General features: G+C 37.8%; 1 protein-coding gene across 1 annotated transcript in view; it reads left to right on the forward strand.

The window, feature by feature from the left end:
- Window positions 1-8,223: 8,223 nt before the first annotated feature.
- The window catches only part of LOC118742255 (ryanodine receptor), a gene marked incomplete at its 3' end in the record, with an annotated part of 525,243 nt that continues 512,817 nt past the window's right edge, over window positions 8,224-20,649 (forward strand). Inside the window, 1 exon segment of the mRNA XM_036474193.1 lies at window positions 8,224-8,424.

The raw sequence follows: 20,649 nt of genomic DNA on the forward strand, positions 1-20,649 counted from the left end.
TTGTAGTTGCAGTTAAAGAAAACACATGAAAAGGCACGATTTTTTTTAAATTCGAAAAAATGTAAATATTTCAAAAACGGTGACACTTTTACCTAAAAATTTTTTGTTTATCAGTGAGCTCACCCCCCACCTACCTTCCCCTAAAGTTTGGCACGTTACTTCTGGGACACCCTGTATATAAAATCAATAGCATATGCTTGCAGAAAAATATGAGTTATTGACAAAGAGGGTGTGGTACCTCTTATACAACCGGAATATTACATACTGCATATTTCTGGAAGCGTTCATGGTAAAAGTTTTGAACTTGGTACGAAAATATATGAAAACAATCATCATGGAGAAAAATGGGAGTTATTGGAAAAGGGGCGTGGCACCTCATAATAGATTGGCGCTTCCACATAATTTAGTGTTTGGCCGAGCCTCTCCTCCGATTTGTGGCGTGCGCCTTGATTTTGTCACACAAGGCGGAGGGACCTACAGTTTTACGCCGACTCCGAACGGGGATTGTATTTTTATTAGAAGCTGTTTTTCATGGCAGAAATACACTCGGAGGTTTGCCATTGCCTGCCGAGGGACGACCGCTGTTAAGAAAAAATCTTTTTCCTATATTTTTGCGATGTTGCTTTGAGCAGGGTTTGAACCCAGGCATTGTGAAGTGGAAGCGCGCACTGCTTACCACTACACCACAGCGGCCGACACGTGGCACCTCATATGCAACCGAATTTTTCATGCTGTATATCTCTGAAAATGTTCATGGTACACTGAAAATAAAATCTGCGTAAATATAACGAAAACTTGCGTACATCTTACGAAATTTTTCGTCATTTTGAGCCCCGAAAGTTTTCGTTGATTTTACAAAACCGTTTTCGTACATACTACGAAAAAATGAGACATCAGATCTTTAGTATATTTTACGAATGTATTCATACTATCTACTAATGAATTTCGTAATATTTTCTAAAGAATTTCGTGCAATTTTGTTTTTTACAAAATTTTTTTAAAATGCACAAAAATAATTCGAATATTTAACAAAATTATTTTAGTAAAACCTGCGCTTGTTTCGTAGAATGTGCGATTGCTAACATTCTCCACACTGTAAAAAATATAGTACGAATAATAACACAACACTTTTATTTTATTTTTATCGTTAATTTCAAGCGTTTTTGTTTGACAAAATGTTTTGCAAAAACGCTTAACATTAATGATTAAAATATAATGAAAGTGTTGTGTTATATTTGAGCTATGTTTTCTATAGTTTGAAGAATAAAAGTAATCATACATTCTATGAAAGAAGTGCAAATATTACAAACATAACTGTCATAAATAATAAGTTTTACCTAAATTTTCTAACTACATTGCAGTTTAAAATTAATAAAAAAGGTTTTTACCTATAATAAAACTTAAGTATTTTATTTATATGCATACGAGTAGGTTTCATACTTATTTTTTATTGCTTATCCTTCATTCCATGAAGTATATTGATGCAAAGTGTTAAATTATGAAACTCAACAAAACTCTTATTAAATATAATAAGATATAAAATATGAAAGAATATAAAAAATACTGGTTTCACTTTCTTAAACATTAGGGGTATTCCCGAAGTCTTGTACGATGGACGGATTGCAGGAAATGCAAAAATACTATTCCAAATTTCGAGAGCCCCCCATTGCAAAGTGGTAGCATGCATGGGTAGCAAGCAGCGAAATTATGTATCAAATACAATAACAAGAGACAGCAAAAAAAATGAAATGAGCGAGATGAAAGGAATGAGAGAAATATGTAGCATCTCCAACAACAAAACAACTAGCACAGGGTCGCATTTATCTTGATATGCTATTTTGCAAAATATATACATGGGTTTCAACGTTGCATATTTTGCAGCGATAGGAAATGTTGTTTCTCATGTATTTTTTTGTTGTGTGTTTGCAACTTATGCAATCCATGCAATCCGTGCTACGTTCAATGGCTTTGCAAGATTTGGAGAATACCTCTAATATAATATTTTTAGTGGAGGTGCTTGGCAGATTTGCAGATTCTTCGATGTTTGTTTGCTTGACGACTATAAATTAAAGGAAAATTATAAGGCGTCTAGTTTTAGTGAAAAATCATACATGTAGTTGCTTTTAATTACATTAAGTAGTGCGTCTGTTCCTGGCTTGGGCTTGCCGTTGATAGGTAACTGAGGAAGTTGCCTATTTATGAAGTCCCAAATTGCAGGGCAAGGCTCAGCGTAGGCGATTTTAAAAACTTTGTATGCTTAAAAGCATATATCCACAGCTTTAATATTTAATTTTGTTTTGTATTTTTATCCAGCAAATCGCTTTTTAAAACGTTTAATATTATATCTTTCACACAGCAGCCATCCAATAATTTCACAATGGACCGCGGTAGATAAAAATTTGAGGAAATAGTAAACTTCCAGTAATTTAGTATATTGTACGAAAATATTCGTATGTTGTACGAATTTAAAAAAAATGTTTGTGCATTAGTACTATGTACGAAAATATTTTGTAAATTGTACGAATACAGAATTGTAGATTTCGTAAATTTTAGAACCATACGTAAATATTACGAATGCCTTCCTACAATATACAAAATTATTCGTACAGGGATTTGTTCAGTAATTTACGAATATGTTAAGTAAAGTAAACGTAAGATTTCGTAAATTGTACTAAAAAAATGCCTTACGAAAGTTCCTACGTTATATTTACGAATTATTCGTAAAATCTTGTTTCGTTGTTAAAAATTTGTTCGTATTGTGAACGAAAGTTTCGTAAATTGTACAAAAACTAAGACTACGAAAGTTTTTCGTAGCACTTTTACGAAATTTTATTTTCAGTGTAGGGTACTGGAACTTGGTATGGAGCTACTATGTAAATGAAATCAATTGCATGTTCTTGAGAAAAATTGGAGCTATTGGAAAAGGGGGTGGGCCCTCCCATACAATATAAATTTTTATACCCGAGCGCACTTGTGCACAAGGGTATTATAACTTTGTTCACATAACGGTTGTTTGTAACAGGCAAAACGAATCGAGATAGATATAGACAAATGTATACATAAATGATCAGAATGAAAAGAGAAATCGATTAAGCGGTGACTGTCTGTCCGTCCGTCCGTCTGTGCACACGATAACTCGAGTAAAAATTGAGATATCTTAACGAAACTTGGTACGTGAACTTCTTTTGGGCGTAGGACGGATGGTATTGAAAATGGGCGAAATCGGACAATAACCACGCCTACCTCCCATATAACGGTAATTTTAAGAAATACGAAAACTGCGATATTTTAGTAACTACTGAAGATAATTCACTCAAAATTGATACTTACAATGAGTTTCAGACGGAAAACATGAATTTTATACATTTTTGGAAAATGGGCGTAGCCACGCCCACTTATGGTTACATGTGTATATCTTGGTAACCGCTACACCAATTTCTTCCAAACTTGGCACAGTTGTTGATCCTGGTACAGCATACCAAATGGCCGAAAATTTCTAAAATCGGACAATAACCACGCCCACATCCCATATAACGGTAATTTCGAGAAATACAAAATCTTCGTTAAATCAGTAAATATTGAAGCTAATTTATTCAAAATTGATGGTTGCAACAATTCTTTACCAAGAAATACGTTTATGACAAAATTTTGGAAAATGGGCGTAGCACCGCCCACTTGTGATCACATATATGTATCTCGCTAACCGTTCTAGCAATTTGTACCAAGCTCGGTATGGTTATTGTGCTTGCCACATAAAAGCAAACCGTTGAAAATTGTTGAAATCGGACTAAAATTGAGGCCGTTATATGAAAAACGGTAAATTTCAGAAATGCTTGAAATTTCAAAATTTAAGTACGCTAATTTACTTAAAATGTATACACCCCGGCTTATCATGTAGCGGTAGCTTTCGGAAAGGTGGAAAACATATATTTAATACTTGCGCCGGGTATTTAATGTTCGGCTCCGCCCGAACTTAGACTTTCTTACTTGTTCATACTGCATTCCTCTGGAAGTGTTCATGGTACAGCACTGGAACTGGGTATGGAGATATATGAAATCAATCGCATACTCATGAAGAAAAATTCGGACTATTTGAAAAGGGGGCGTGGCACCTCCTATATAAACGGAATTTTTCAGAACAGCAAAAATACAAACTTTCGTTTGAAGTGAGGCGGAGCGCCAGGGTAAGATAAACTATCTTAAAACTCGTAACATCCGCTAGCGTACGTTTCTTGGTAATTACCTTTGAATATGAATGTATATATAATTCTTTTGTAGGCATATTTGTGAGTGAAATTCTAAACGGCTGGGGTGATTTTAACAAAGTTTTGTGTGTGTGTTTGAGTGGGTCTCTGGATAGTTTAGTTTCACAATTTAACAAGCCAGTTGGCGCTGGAGTTCACTTATCACTATTTTTATGATCCGATTTGGCGAATATTCAAAACATGAATTGGAAACGGTAAAGGCAGTCCAATTGCAAAAAAGAGCTGCCAGAGAGCGAACTCTCGTGTGTTGCGATTGGCCTAATGGATGTGATTTTCCAATATTATTATGCGTTAAAGTTTCATTCGGAGACACCAGGGTTGAGTTGTGCAGTGGTAAATCTTAAATCACCACCTGTTTCACAGCCAGTTTCATGAAAGCAATTTAATGAAAATTCATTTTTTTACTTGATTTTAATATGGAACTTGACAGAAAAAATTAATTTTTCACTTAAATTGTTTTCATGAAACTAGCATTTAAGGTATTTCATCTAAAATAAGTCTGTGTATGTACATACATATATAGGATTTCTGTTGAACAATGATACACCCATTTTGAAATTGCCACCAATTATAAGATAAAGTTTCTAGGGTAGATTCACTATAGATCTGGATTATTGTTGCCGCCAGGGAACTTCTTCATGAACATAACACTTAGGGTATTTAAGGCGGCAAACGACCACCAAACCATAATCTTAGCCGATGAATGTGCCAATGGAAATGTGGACTGTTGTAGAAAATGTTGGACCAAAATGTTTAAACTAAAAATCTAATTTTGGGCGGGGCAAAGTTCGCCGGGTCTGCTAATATCTATATACAATCGTGCAGAGACAATTTACATATAAAATTAAGGTGCTCGATTTGAAACTTTGCACAAACATTTCAGATTTAAGAATCATTCGATATATCTACATACACACATATTTGCACGGAAGGATTTTTAAAATTTTGCATTAAGTAATTTCAAAATGTAAAACTGAACGTCACACACGCATTCTCATTTTCAGTTTCCAACAGCAACAATTTTGAACAATTTTCTTTCTTTATTTTTAATTTTGTATTATTTTAAAATGCTGGAAAACTTAAAAAAGATCCTGGCGGACGTACTGAGGTATCGGTACTGTATTGTACACTCTCGCTAAATATGCGTTTCAGAGAATCTGATTATTTTGTGGGTTATTGAAGGGCGAGAACTCTCGCCGGACTCAAAAATTAAGATAAGTGCCACAAGAGATTATTTTGCGAGTCGATTAGGTATTTGAATCTCAGCCTGGTGTAATTAATCAAAACACTTGAAGGATCGATCAATTTCGTGTCCAAAAAATAAGCACTGTACGGTAGTTAATAAAGAAATAGTTAATATGTCGTCCGGAGAAGAAAATTTTTACTATGGCGTCGATATCTACTTCCGTTACTAAATATCCACAGAAGTAAGTGGAGTAAGGGAGTTACACTCAATGACTTGATACTAAAAGTTACAGCAGTTATGATGTTTATCCCCGACCTAAATATGTATTTATGTATATATTAAGGGTTAGTTAATGGTCTTGCCTATTAGTTAAAGAACTACAATATAAGGGTTTGGATGCCGCAATACCAATATGTATATGTAGAGGGTTAGTTAATGGACTTAAAACATGTGATTCACAAGGGAAACGAGTTTTACTACCGCATATAAATTAATAGTCCAGCGAATTAACACTTCCGTTTGTATTTAAACGTCGCCTATTCAAAATTATTGTAGCGTTCGCAATAAAGATAATAATTTGTATACGTATTGAGTTTAGGATGATCTTGGCAAAATACCAAAGTTAAAGTTAATTACCAAAAGCATTGCATGTGGTTTTTAGAATAAAGAAATATCCAGATTTTTAGACCACGAGCACCCCGATTTTCGGGGATTATTACTAGGAGATGCTCGGCCAAACACTAACATATGTGTAGGCGCCAATCTATTATTATTATTATTATTATTATTATTATTATTATTATTACTTCTTCTTCTTTTTTGGAACTGTAACCGCCTTAGCGATCTTGGCCGAGGTCAGCAAAGCACGCCAGTGGTTTCTCATCTGTGCCAACTGACGCCAAATTATTATTATTACTAGTATTTATTAAATGTAAAAATCAGTACAAAATTAGTACAAACTCAGAAATTTAGTAGATTTTGCGTACTGATTTCGGGTTCTTAAAAGTCAGTGCAATAAAAAAACTCAGCACATGTACTGATTAAATCAGCGCATCAGGCCACCCTAAGTAGCAATAATAAAAAAGGGAGAAAGAAAAAGAGAATAGATGTCATAAAGAGCGATAATGTCATAAGTTTAATATCAAAATAATTTTAACCGTCATAAATGACAGCCTGATTAATTATGAGTGTGAATCGATATTTCCGAAGTGTGCTATTTATAAATCCCTTCAATTCTGATGTAAAATATGATGCCAAAAGACTGCAGATCTCCCATTTAGATGACCGGCAGATGTCTCGTAGGATTCCCAGAGAGTTTTGCTTTACATAGAAATTTGTGCTCTTTTATTTTCATTTTGACTCACTTCAGTGTTGGCTCCTTTAATTCAAGTTGGCATTCGGTTTTTGGAATTTAAATAAGTTCTCAGCAAAAAAGTTTGTTTAAATAAATACATATGTGTACATAGTGTTCGAAAATATCAATTTTCCCTTACCTTAAACCTTTGGGAGTGTGCAAAAATGATGTTTTGTAATTTAGGCAGAATTGAATATGCGCTATCTGGGAAGACGATATCTACATGTAATATTTATTCTGTTTGTTGGCACTAAATCCAAACACAAACGCATCTTAAGTGTCTTAACAGTGAAACAATTTCTTATTTTCTAAGTTTGCGAATAAAACTTCACACTTAAAATTAAGACATTTATAACAAACATTTTATGAAGAAAATCCCTTCTTCGTTTAAAATAAAAATAAGCGAAATCGGCCCAATTTCATACAACCCTTCCTGTCATGAAAATTTTCTCCACGACAAGGCTAGTAGCCATTTCTAACAGATTTTGGGTCGCTTAGTCAAAAATGGAAACATATATACATATTTGAAAGAAAACAAGGCACATAGCAAAATCGGCTAAAAACGGCTAATTTTTTTCTGCAAAACGGCTAACAAATCGTCTGCCGGCTAAATCTAGCCGGAAAACGGTTAAAATGGCAACACTGCTCGTGATAGAAGTGAAACTTTTTAATGAATGAGATGAATACAGTTGCTTATTGTATTTAATGTTGGTACCAAGTTGCTACGTTTTTATCATTTTTCACATTTAATATTTTTTTATAATTTTTACATATATATATTTTTTTTTGATATGAATGATTTGATCATCCTTTGTCGCTTTATTCTGGATTCGAAAAATTACATGGTCCAATTAAATTGAATTCAGTATTAAATATTTAAATAAGTCATTCAGATTTAGATAGCATTTTTAGAAATTTATTTAAAAAAGATAAAACATTTTCTCCCAAATTCATAAATATAAAATAAAGAAGAATTTAACTGCTTTATAAATAGAAAATTTTTTATGAGAATGTCACTTTATTGAGCTTTTTAAATCTATTTTATTTTTTAATGAATAGGGCCGTTAGATTTTTGTTTGGGTTTTTGTTGATTTTTAATTTGCTCTCCCAAACTAATTCATATCAAATAAAACACCTCTTTAAGGTAAATATTTCGAGTGACGAAAGCTGAACTAGAAACCAAAATTTATGATATCAATTTCGTGACGAAAATTAAAAGCATCTTTTTAACTGCCCTGGAAACTGACGCAAAATCGTTTTATTTATTCGAAACGTTGCAAAGTTCTGTCTACTCTTGGAAACACAAAATAAAAAAAGTCAAAACATTAGCAACGATTCGCCTGAATACAACTTTTTGCGTCAGTTTCCAGGGCAGTTAAAAAAAAGCGTATAATTTTCGTCTCGAAATTGATATCATAAATTTTGTGTTTCTAGTTCAGCTTTGGTCACCCGAAATATTTACCTCAAAGAGGTGTATTATTTGATACTTACATTTCTGCCCATGACTGTATGCCTATGTGAAAGCTGCTTTGCAGGAGCAACAGCATTCAGTTTCAAGAGAATAATCGACGAGACAAGTGGTGAATTGTCAGCGCATAGTCGTCTGTGGTGAAGTGCTGGTAGGAAAGAAAAAAATTTATTCCAAATTCACGGATTGAAGTTTTTGAGAAGCAAAGATTTTAAAATTAAAAGTTGGTAAAAATTTCAAAATAAAACTGCGATTGGTATTAAATTATGATTTAATAAGGCAGTGCCGTGTAGTTTCATTTTGAAATAGAATGCAAAACTTCCCAGGCAGCAGCAGAAGTTTATTTTTAGCGTGAAATTTTGTTCGAGATTATAAAAACGTATACGTATAAGTTCGAATACGTGCGGTTGTCTACATAGATGCTTAATTTAACTATACGAAACGAACGCGTTGGTCAGAGAATTATTCCCATGTATATGTACATACTTGCATACATACATACATATGTACTTTTATACATATGTACATAAAGTGTCTCAAACAGTTTCACGTGTTTTTTAACGCACAACATTTTTTAAGAAAATTTAACCAAACCATATAAACCAAATATTCAAACTGTATACAAAATTTAGGAAAATTCAACAAACGTAAAGCTCGAAATTTCGATGAAAATTCGTAGAATTTTAAGCTAAGGATTGGACAATATTTCTATAGAAAATAACGAAAAAATTGACTTTAAAAACATTGGGAATATTTATAAAAAAAAATCAATACGTCAACATATGTTTGAGTCACTGCATGTAAGGGAGGTCTGTAAATGTGTAAGTGCCGAAAAAATCACATGTATTGGTTGTAACGATAACTTTGAATCGCTTTTTAATACAGATATTTCTATGTTAAAAATACTCAAAATAACCGGTTTATTGAGGTATTTAAAAAAACGAGTATTAATTTGTTTATAAAAAGCAGAAATAAAATATATACATTATAAACAAAGAGTGCAGTGTTTATATAAAAGGAGATCCTTGCAATACAAGAGAATTACCAAATTTGAATTTTTTGTTAAATATACCAAAATATCTAAGCTCAGAATAAGGATCCTCGCTAGAAGGACGGTGTTTGAAAATACATAAATACCTCTTTACGTATGTATGTACATATGTACATATGTATCGCCAAAAACTAAGTTTTCATAAAAGGGAAATGATCAAAATAATGCAATGCCAAAGAACATAGTGGCCCGTAGCTATAGTCAAAATAAAGTCGACTCTGAGGTTAAAAGCAGCTCTTTGGAATATCTTCAATCGAATATCTGTCAAAAAAAAAAACTTGCTTTTAACTTTAGAGTCGACTTTATTTTGACTATAACTACGGCCCATTTTCAACACACACACCACCGATAACTGTGTGTTGAACAAAATTATTTTGGTATAAACATATTAACATAGTATATAATGGATGAATCCAATCTTAACGAAAAGTTATAATTTTTTTATGGTACAGGAATAAAAACGGAATAACCGCGATATTATCTTTAATGCTAGTGAATACCATATTGCGACAAAAAAAGTTTTTAAACTAAATAACCAAAAAAGTGTTTTTAATTGTATTTTTGTGCTTTGTTTTTCCTTGGGGTACAAAGGTTCAAGTGATAATTTCAAATAACATCCATAGTCCAGTGAGTAAGTTTGACAAGAAAGGTTTTGAAAATATTTGTGTAAAAATAAAAATAAATATTTTGATTAGCTTGTGAAATGGGTGTTTAAAAAATACTCATTAACTAATAAAACTCGTTTTGTTCTTACAACAAAACATGATATTGCAAATAAAAATTCGCGGTAGATCCAATAAAATTATAACTGTAAAAAATATTAGCATATCCATATTGGCCGATATCGAAATTATATCTCCAAAGATCGATTTTTAAGGAAAGTTTCTAAACCATTAGAATTCTTAAGGTTTGTATTGGAAACACATATAAACTGATCACATAAAAGTAGGGATTTGATGTGATTCGATAATAAAAGGTTAAATAACACTGTGCTAGGCAAAAAATATGCAGGGGTTCTCATATAGAAATTATATTTTGTTGGAGCCCATAGGACACGACTATACTTATAGTTTGTCAATAATAGTATACATATTCCTCTAGTTTATCCAACGGATATTATTTTACCAATGCTGTATACTAAACTGGATTTAAAAAAGCAATTTATGAAAGCATTGACAAAAATGGTCCAACATTCAAATATCTTGAAAAAAATTTTCCACTAATAAATAACGAGAAATTTAAAGAAGGTACAAGGGTATTTTTACATGATTTAAAAGAAAATTAAATTATATTTTTAACAGGTATTTTTGCCGGCCCACAACTGATTAGGGGCATACATTTTTTACCACAAATGACGTCTTAGAAGAAAATGCATGGAAAGGTTTTTCTTCTGTGTGTGAAAAATTTCTTGGCAACAAAAAGAGTGAACATTATGATGACATACTGAGGAACATGTCGTCTGCCTACCATGCCATGGGTTGCAAAATGTCCATTAAATAGCACCATCTGCATGCTCATTTGAATATGTTTCCATCAAGTTTAGGCCAGATGAGCGATGAACAAGGTGAACGATTTCACCAGGAAATTGCAAAGATTGAACAGATTGGAAAAAGCAAAATTGGTATGCTCTCCAACTACTGTTGGTTTCTTAAAAGACATACTAGCAGCGACGTATATAAAAACAAACAACACGAAAACATTTCTAGGAAAAATGTAAAACACAGATATGTATACTTATTAACACTAAATAAAGCATTACTAAGCCATTTTTTATTCGAATTTAATTTATCTATAACATTTGGAAAACCGATTTTTTATAAAGATCTGTAAATTCTAATGTATTATGAAATATTAACAAATTTACTTGTATCGGGATCGGCTGCAGGATTTCTTTTTGGAGGGTCTTTTATTTAAAGTAAAGGTCTGATTATGCATACTTCGCATAACTTCGCACAACTTCTTAAACGTGACACAACTTTACAAAACTTAAAGGTCTGATTATGCATACTTCGCATAACTTCGTACAACTTCTTAAACGTAACACAACTTTACAAAACTTAAGACTGATTATGCTTCGCCTGCAACCAAATGTACTGATACCAACCTTATGTATCGACGCAATAGGGTTATTCACGGTGTGTGAACAAAACCAGCTGATTTTTGGTTTCTTTAGATAAATAGATTTGTTTACAGAAAAATTCATTTAAGTGGTTTTAATGGGGTATATTTGTAGTCCAAATTATGTCGTCACTAAAGTTCTTTGCAGTTTGACATAATTTTCAATACAAAACCTGTCAAAATATGTTAATAAAATACGTATGTTTTTATTGAAAAAAAAATATATTATCTGCGTATATTAAACGATATATTTACTAGAAAAAGCATAAAAATACCTTTGATTTAATATATAATTTTATATAATTAGGTTTATGATAACACCAACAGCGAAATAAAACAACTGTATTGATATTTTAATATAAAATGAAAACTTTTAATAAAAAATAGCGCGATATTTTCTTCCAAATGTTCGCCTGCAAATGAGCTTTTTTTCTTTTAACATATAAAATTATATTTTAATAATTAGTGATATTACCAAAGATTTTTTGATTATAAATCATATAATTAAAGGTATTTTTGTGCCTTCTTATCTTGTGCATATCCTTTAATATAGTTAATTACGTATTTTTTTAAGAAAAACAAATTTTTAATAAAATAATTTTTATTTCAATATCAAGTCAAAAGACTATATCCATACTTTGAAAATTGGTTCAAAACTTTTCAAAATATATGCTTTTGAAAATTCCACGTTTACCCTCCCTAGCAGCGCTCCTATGAATTTGCACAAAAAAATTTATTACACTAAAATCATGGCCCGCCAGCCATGCTCGCTTTTTCTTTTTTTTTAGCTCAACGGGCCATATTCTTTTCTTGTTCCCAAAATTATATTAATAGAGTCGTGAATTCTCCCAATATACTTCCATGCATCTCTGTAAAAATATTGCTATTGGTACCACTGTAATTGAAACGTCACTTAAGAAAACATGAGGCGAAATCTAAGCTCAACAGATCGCTAATTGTATACAAGTTCTGCTAATTTCTGGGTAATGGAATACATACAAAATGCGTTCAACAGATTTTCAGTTGACAGTTTGAAATTTATGCGAAGTTATGCAAAGTAGGCATAATCAGGGCATTATTCGTAACAACCAAGAATATCATTGTTTTATTTCGAGTATTCAGGAATTCGATTGTGGATACATTTAATTCATCACAACTCAAAGAAAAGTCACATGATGCGTTATTTGCTAAATTATTCTTATTTCAATAATGCAATTCGCCGGGTTACAGATACCAAGTTTTTTAATAAAGAGTCCACATAAACACCCAGATTGCGCTGAATATTGAGAGAAGCTAGCACATTGATGCTACCTTCCTTCATAGTTGATACCAAATAAGTTCTTATCGTTGAATTAAAGGGGGAGGGAAAGAGGGACGCAGGGAGGGTAGGGGGAAAGAGGGGGAAGCTATGGGAGAAAGAAAGACGACACCTATGGCTTTTTGCCGGAGAAACGCTCACTGCTCACAACGAAGCTCTTCAGTCGACTGATGTCCACACCCGAGAGCTCATCGGGAGTGTGAAAAAAGTGCGACCCAAGGTGCTTAAACCTTAGGCTCGCAAAGGCAGGGCACCAGAGCAGCAGATGTTGAGATGATTCCACCTCATCGTCCTCCATGCAGCTGGTGCAGTAAGGGTTATCCGCGACACTCAGCCTTACCGCATGGTTACCAATCACACAGTGACCAGTAAGCACTCCCACCAAGAGTGCAGCTTGCTTAGTCTCAAGAGCTCCCTAGACCGCCCCCGGTCCACCCGTGGCCAGAAAGACTTTGCCACCTTGCACTCCAAGGTGTTCGCCCAGCCCTCGCTGAGCTGACTAAACGCCCATCTGTCCAGAAGCAGACCACATGAGGTCAGAGAAGCGTCCAGACCCTCCCTATCCGAAAGTAATTCCTCGAGGGTACCCTGTCTTGCTAGCTCATCAGCCATGCAGTTGCCAGCGATTTCGCTGTGACCTGGAACCCAAATAAGCTTACCCTCACCATTTTCGAACGCACCGTCAGGGAGCCAAGAGCCTTGATGGCAGCCTGGCTGTTAGAATAGATATTTACCTCTTTAACAGATGTTACACTAGAGAGCAACCAATCCGAAGCCTCTTTTATTGCGGCCACCTCAGCCTGGAAAACACTACAGTGATCCGGTAGCCTAAATTTCAGGTTGATGGAGAGCTCTTCGGAGAAGACATCTCCGCCCACCTTCCCATCCAGCTTCGACCCATCTGTAAAAAATTAAAAAAGGTCCTCGGTTCCAGATACTGCACCCCTCCCAGTCTTCCCTCCGCCGGAATGTGGGTGGTAAAAGATCCATTCGGACCCAGAACCGGCGTGCAGTGGTCTGTCCGAGTCGGTAGGAACCCGAAGTCTCTTAGAATTCCGGAGTGCCCATAGCTCGAAGTGAACTTGAAGCCCACCCCTCTTAGCCTTACTGCGGCACGCGCAGCGGCAACCCTGCCAGCTATGTCTATAGGCACAACATTTAACATGACATTAAGCGCAAGAGTAGGTGTGGTTCGAAGTGCCCCACTGATTCCAATTAAGGCAGCTCTTTGCACCTTCTCCATCTACTTGACGATGTAGGCCTATGGCCTACGACCCCTAGCTTATTTAGGGAGTTAACTACAGCCTCAGGCAAAACATTATTAAAAGCCCCTCGATATCAAGGAAGGCACCGACCGCAAATTCCATCTGCGAGAAGGATTTCTAGATAGTTTCAACGGCCGTGTGTAAGGCCGTTTCGACAGACCTGCCCTTGCAGTAAGCATGCTGATCCAAGGAAAGGCGCTCCCTGAGGATCCCGCTTCTTAAATGCAGATCGATCAGCCTCTCCAGCGTCTTCAGAAGAAACGAGGAGAGACTTATCGGCCTGTAATCCCTGGGTGATACATGAGAGGTTTTACCCGCCTTGGGAATGAACACGACTCTGACCACCCTCCAAGGCCCCGGAACATGACCCTTATCCAGACAACCCTCGAAAATGGGCATCAACCAGCGGCACGACACTTCTGCAGATTTCTGCAGTTGGGCCGGTATTATGCCGTCGGGGCCCGGGGCCTTGAAGTGCTTGAAGGAGCTAATGGCCTAAAGAAGGCGATCCATGGTTAGGATTTCCGAGACATTCGTCTCGGGGATCGACTCCTCTAACCGGATCCCTCCCGGGTCCGGGTCGCGGGGGAAATGAGCATCAAGGGGCATCCGAAGAGACTCCTCGCTGCTCATTGCCCAGCCGCCGCCCTCATCCCTGATGTATCCCAGGGGAGCGGGATTCTCAGAAAGAACTCGCCGAAACCTTGAATACTCCTGACTACCCTCCAGGCCTTCGCAGAACAGTCTCCACGATGTCCGCTTCGCTTTTCTGATCTCGGACTTATATATCCCAAGCCCAATCATATACAGTGCCCAGTCGAAGCCTGATTTGCTCTTCCTGGCCCTATTGAAAAGGCCTCTGCTCGAGGCCCTACGATCAGAGAGCTCCTCCGACCACCATAGCGGTTTGCTCTTACCTTTGTGGTAACTCAGGGGACAAGACATATCAATGGCCCTTTTACACGAAGTGGTGAACACTCCGATTAATTCGTCAATTTCGCCTTCACTCCAGGTCCCGCCCCCCACGGGCACAACCGGAAGCAATTCCTGCAGACTTCTGCAGTATAAGTCCCAGTTGGTTCTCCTCAGATTCCTGTAAGGTTTGTACTTAGAACGCGCTTCGTCCAAAGCGAATTGTATGTACCGATGATCGAAATAGGAGTGCTCGCTAAGGACTCTCCAGCCAGATATACGGGACATTATATCAGAAGAGACCAACGTGATATCTAAAACCTCTTCTCTACTAGCCGTTACAAAAGTGGGGTCGCTCCCCCTATTACATATACATAAATTTTCATTAAGTATAAAATTAAAGAGTGATTCACCTCTACTGTTGATATCTGAGCTGCCCCAAATCCTATGGTGGGAATTCGCGTCAGACCCAATAACAACGCGGATTCACCTGCGTCTAGCTTCTGCCACCGCATTCCTTAGTAAGCACGGAGGTGGCTCCACCCCGTCCTCGTGTGCCATTTAAGCGGAGATTAACCAGAGTTCTCCGGTTGCAACCTCAAGCCTCACCGTGAAAATGCCTCCATCGCTGAAAAGAGGCAAAATAAAAGCATTAAGTTGCTCCCTTATGAGCATGCAGGATCGAGATCTACCTGCATCCCGCTGCACCACCAGTTTGTAGTCCCTCGTCCCGATACCAGAAACCTTATTGTAGCTGCTCAGCCACGGCTCCTGGATCAGGACTACATCAACTCCACCTTGCTAAAGGTGGATTAAAAGGTTCGCTGACGCCGCCTTAGAGTGCTGAAGATTGATCTGAACAATATTCATCCTCCGAAATCCTCTCCAGCACCCCTCCGCAGGCGCCATCCCCATCGGACGCAAGGAGCAATTCCTCCTCCGCCCTGTCGAACAGCGGGCCAACAGTGATAACCGATCCCGCACTCGAAGGAGGGCCAGCAATGCTGTCACTGTCCGGTATGACGGACTCGACCTCCATACCTATGGGGGCATCCTCCACATTCATATTTTCGCCCACCAGCGCAACCGGAACAGGCTCGTCATTCCCTCTGGAGTCGGTCTGGTAGACCTTCATGACTACCTTCTCGAAGCCATAGCAGATGACTCCCTGTCTTTCGGCGAGAGGCTTAAGAAACTCTGAGTTCAGCAACAGCAGCGCTTGCCGAAAGTAACCGTCGGAGCTCTCAAACCGGATTGCCTTCCAGTTGTGCGCTGGAAGGTCCGGGTTGCAGTAGCGGAAGATATCTTCCACCTCTCTCAGCGAGGAAGGTGCCGAGAGAAGCCAGACCCGAGCACGCGGACGCAAGGGAAGGTGCCCCTTGTCCACAGCCTCGAGTTTGGCTCCCACCCAAACCTCCCCGACCAAGGCTACTGCCGCCTTGTAAAGCGCGGCCGACCACTCATCGGCACACACCACCTTCTTGATCATCCCCTGATGCCAACCAGCACTCTCGCACCGCGGCGGTGGCCCCGGGTTTCCCCTAACCACCCTCATAAACACCTTCCTCCAATCCTCCCTGGCGATGGCCCCGTCATTCTTACTCCGATCCAAAACACCCAGAGTGATAGAGCCCGCCTGTTTAGCGATCTCGCTAAAGAGCTTAGGCGTCCCTCCCGCTCGCGGCTTCGTGGAGAGGGGGGTTTCCCTCTCTTGCCCTCACCACAGCCCTCCTGGCCGCCGCTTAGCACCCCCCTGGCCCACTCAAGCGATCGCGCGTGCTGCTGAGATAGCTGCGCAGCACCCACGGTCATCACGTGCTTTCCTGACCGGCCCAGCATGCCGTTTAGGCCCAACGGAGGGATTCCTCCCAGTTTTAGCCGCAAGTCCTTGGCTGGTGCCGGCCACACTGTCCAGTGCCCTCACGTCCATAGCCGCAGACGATTTCGTCTGCGACCCTGCCTCCGTTCTAGATGCAGGCGAATTGACCCGCGCCCCTAACCCCGAGACTAGGTGCGGTGGGTTCCCACCGGCACCACCAGAGACGAGTGCAGACGAAGAGGTCGGCTCCGATCCCTTGCTGCACCCTGCAGCAGCAGCTGCCCCACCCAGCCCACGAGTCGATTGAGCAGGTTTTGTTTTTGTTTGTTTTTGTTCATCTTGTTCGTACGACCACCTACCTGACGAAGCGGGCGCGGTGGTCTAGGTCGTAATAGGGGAATTCAAACGGTCCACTACGGCAGCGCCCCATGCCGCAGCAAGGCCACCGTTACTTCCTGAGGCGGCCCGGTGTCAGGAAGGCGCCGTTAAAATACAGCCGGTCTGGTAAACCCCCTGGCTGCAAACCTTCTAATGGGCACGGTGTCGCTTAACACCCTGGATTAGGGAGTCTGCAGTTCTTGGTCATCGCTCACAAGCAGCCCGAACCATAGGAAATGGAGTGCATTCGCACAGTCCCCTTAGGTAGAGACACGACTACACTACCACCCGATGATAAGGTCTGATTGTGATTCGACTAAGCCCCCGCACCAACGGCAAGGTGCCTGACCTAGCGGAGGACTTAACAAAAAACGTACCTTTCATATTAGTTAAAAAATTAAATCCTAAAGTGCACGCAATCCTTTCATTGAAATGGGTCGAAATCCTAGGCATACTATAATAACACGGTGGGCAAACGCGGCTCTTTTTACTTTCTCTTTGCATAGAACATGTTGGCTCTTTTTACTTTTTAAAATACATATTTCTTTGCTGGACATTCTTTTTCAATGTGTTGTTTTTTATTTTAATCTTTTTATATTCACATACGCAAATTGAGATCGGAACATTACCCGCAATTGGAGAATGAAAACTGGCTTTCTGACTTAGGGCCGTTTTCTAATCTAACCTTTAGATTACCGGCCACTTTATCGCCTCGATATGCGAGTTTTCGTTCCCTCATCAGCGCATTAATTTCTCGAATCAATAAATTGCTGCTCACCCGATTTAGCATTTAAAGATTGGTAACCAATTTAAATTTTCGTTTGGTTTTGGTTCGTGGGTTAGATATATTAGATATTTCAACCAAGGTTTTGGTTTTTGCTAGCAGTGGCTCTTATGCTTGTACTTATTTTGTATTGCCTCCCTTTGAAATTTTATGACGAATGTAGTGAACTTTCACTTTCGCGTTACCGTAATTTCGGAATAACAATTTTATTTTTACCGGTAAGATAAGAAAACGAAAATACACAATGAACAGACTTCAAAGACTGCAGTCAAAAATTTTACGCGCCATATGCGGAGCACCGTGGTACATAAAAAATACGAAAATCTACAAAGATCTTAATGCAAATACGGTGCATGAGGACATAATAGGGCTAAGCACCAGTTACTCAGCGCGGTTAATGAACCATCCAAATCGACTAGCGAGAGATCTTTTTAGCCCAATATATATGCAAGAAAACTAAAATGAAAGGATTTCTCCGATATTATCAAATAATGCGCAATATAATAAATTTCGATATCCGCAATATATCAATTTCGGCTCTGGAACTCGTCTTTTCAGATCGACTATCCAACACCAGTGTAAGTGCAGCTCGGGAACTTGTCCTTTCCGACCGAACACAGCCTACTGGATTGTAATTAGTTAAATATAGAGAAGCGAAAGCGCGGCGTGGAAACTAGTCCTTTCCACCCGCCCAGGCAGTGCGGCTCTGGAACACGTCCTTTCAGACCGCCTGCCCAGCACGATATCCAGCGATCCTGGTGCTCGGAATCTTGTCCATTCCGACAGCCGCAACAATTGTAATAAATATATATGTATGAAAAAATCAAAAATTTCTAAGCATTGCCGCAGAAATTTTAAATTTAATGGTAGTTTGTAAGATTTGAAAACTTATTGCTAGTTTCGAAAGAAAGATTCAATAAATAAATACATATTATAAAAAAAAAGTAAGGAACAAATTATCTGCCCTGTTAGTAATGGTAACTTCACTGCTTACATTAGAAAATGGCCCTTAATGTTCTTTACCGATATTTATTTATTTATTTATCTCAAAAGTACGGTAAGACATTAAGTCTTTTTTTGTACATTTTTACAATTCAATTACAAATTTTAATCTTAAACTAAACTTAAATTCTAAGGCTTATCCAACCATGAAAACAAGGTAAGAAATAGTATGACGTAGGTGAACAAGAGTTACATAAAAGATGAGAAAACATAGAACTAAGTAAAAAGTTCTGTAACTGCCGTCTTAAAGCATCTAGCTGAGTTTATGTTTTTAATTGAAAGTGGTAATGAGTTCCATAGTCTGACAATACTAACAAAGAATAGTCTGGAGGCCGTTAACGTTTTATATTTTGGTACTACAATGTTTTTAGTGCGAGATGATATGACAAACTTAAGTCTACAGAAAAGGTAACCAGGCTGATGATACTTAATTATTTTAAATAAAAATAAAATATTTCGCACTTTTAAGTAATTATCTAAACTAAAACAGAGAATACTTTTAGTATATAACTAGATGTGATCAAATTTTCGCTTGCTATATATAAATCTCGCAGCATTATTCAAAGCTAGGTTTAGTTTATTTTTAGATTCGTAGTCGGGATTGCTATATACTAACTCAAAGTAAGAAATTTGAGGAACAATAAGTGTCTTAACTAATTGAAGTTTTATGTTAGTCGGTAGACAATAGCAGCTATTCCAGAGATTTCTGAGGATGTGGTAGATTTTAGAAATGCTATGGCTTATGTGATCTGTGCAAGTTAGTCGAGAGTTCATTTTAAATCCCAGGTTAGTTACAACAGATTGAAAAGTACTTATGCTTTCGTCCAGGACTATAGGTGATAGTTCACTCAGAGTCGTGAGATATAGGTAAGACCTGTGTTTTTGCTGCATTTAAGCAAAGGCCATTTGTCTTGGCCCAGCTACACAGTCTTTTTAGGTCATCATGTAACCTGCATACTAAATCTTCGCCAAGACCAATAGGACGCGAAAGGTAGATCTGGGTATCATCAGTATATAGATGTATTGAAGAGTTTTGACAGCAGTTGACAATATCATTAATAAAGATGGTGAAAAGTATGGGACCCAGGATTGAACCCTGAGGTACACCAGAGGAAATCTTCATACCCTGCGAAGTGATGCTGCTACACTGTACTTGTTGTAGCCTATTCTAGAGGTAGCTTTTTTTAATTTTACTGACGTTGAGTCGAAACCAAAATAATCTTGTAACTTAGCTAGTAAAATATTATGATTAACAGAATCAAATGCTTTTGAAAAATCCAAGACGACCAATATAGTGAGCATTTTATTATCAAAAGCGGGGCGGATATCATCCATTACCTTAAGTATTGCAGTAGTACAACTATGTCCAGATCTAAAGCCAGATTGGTACTCAGATAACAGGTTGTGATTATTCAAATGCGACACTATTTGTTTACAAATAATTTTTTCAAAAACTTTTGATAGCGCTGGTATTATACTGATGGTCCTATAGTTTTGGGGGGAGTCACACAACTTGCCTTTATGGGTCGGAAAAACGATTGCGACTTTCCACTGACTAGGGAATGTTGATGACGTCAAAATGAAGTTAAAAATATGGCTAATTGAGGGGAGTGCATAAGGAAGGATTATTTTTAGAAAGTGTAGGCTAAGACCATCCACGCCAATAGCATTCGATTTTATGGCATATATGCAGTTGATAATTTCATTTTCAGTGGTTGAGTTGAATGTA

This window comes from Rhagoletis pomonella, unplaced genomic scaffold (assembly GCF_013731165.1).
Source record: "Rhagoletis pomonella isolate Grant_MI unplaced genomic scaffold, Rhpom_1.0 Rhpom_scaffold_00007, whole genome shotgun sequence".
In the NCBI taxonomy this organism is placed as follows: Eukaryota; Metazoa; Arthropoda; class Insecta; order Diptera; family Tephritidae; genus Rhagoletis; species Rhagoletis pomonella.